The sequence below is a fragment of the Cynara cardunculus genome, assembly GCF_001531365.2.
Source record: "Cynara cardunculus var. scolymus isolate 2C chromosome LG 10, CcrdV1, whole genome shotgun sequence".
Classification (NCBI taxonomy): Eukaryota; Viridiplantae; Streptophyta; class Magnoliopsida; order Asterales; family Asteraceae; genus Cynara; species Cynara cardunculus.
Window position 1 is genome coordinate 14,265,261 of NC_037537.1, and position 819 is coordinate 14,266,079.

Consider the following 819-nt stretch of genomic DNA (forward strand, 5'->3'; position numbering starts at 1 on the left):
GAAGTTTTGACATAGTTATCGGCATGGATTGGCTATCCAAAAATCAAGCTGAGATTGTATGTTCAGAGAAGACTATCCGGATTCCTCAAGATGGAAATGACCCAATTATGATTCAAGGAGACAAGTAAGAATGAAAAAATAAGATAGTATCCTGCATGAAGATGCGAAGGTACTTGAAGAAGAATTGCCCTGCATTTCTGGCACATGTGATTGATGGGAAGGTCAAGGAGAAAAGTATTGAGAATTTCCCTGTAGTTTGGGAGTTTTCTGACGTATTTCCTGAGGATTTACCAGGACTACCCCCGCAAAGACAAGTCGAATTCGGTATCGACTTAATTCTTGGAGTTGCCCCAGTGGCAAGGGCACCATATCGCTTGGCACCATCGGAGATGCAAGAAATGTCAAATCAACTCCAGGAGTTATTAGATAGGGGATTTATAAGACTAAGCTACTCGCCATGGGGTGCACCGGTTTTGTTCGTTAAAAAGAAAGATGGGTCAATGCGAATGTGCATTGATTATAGGGAACTTAACAAGTTGACCATCAAGAACACATACCCTCTCCCTAGAATCGATGATATGTTTGATCAACTTCAAGGAGCGGTATATTTTTCCAAGATTGACCTACGATCTGGATACCACCAAGTGAGAGTTCGGGAAGAGGACATTCCCAAAACAGCCTTCAGAACTCGTTACGGCCATTACGAATTTCTGGTTATGTCATTCGGGTTAACCAATGCACCGGCTGTCTTCATAGACCTAATGAATAGAGTCTGTAGACTATATCTGGATAAATTTGTAATTGTCTTCATAGACGATA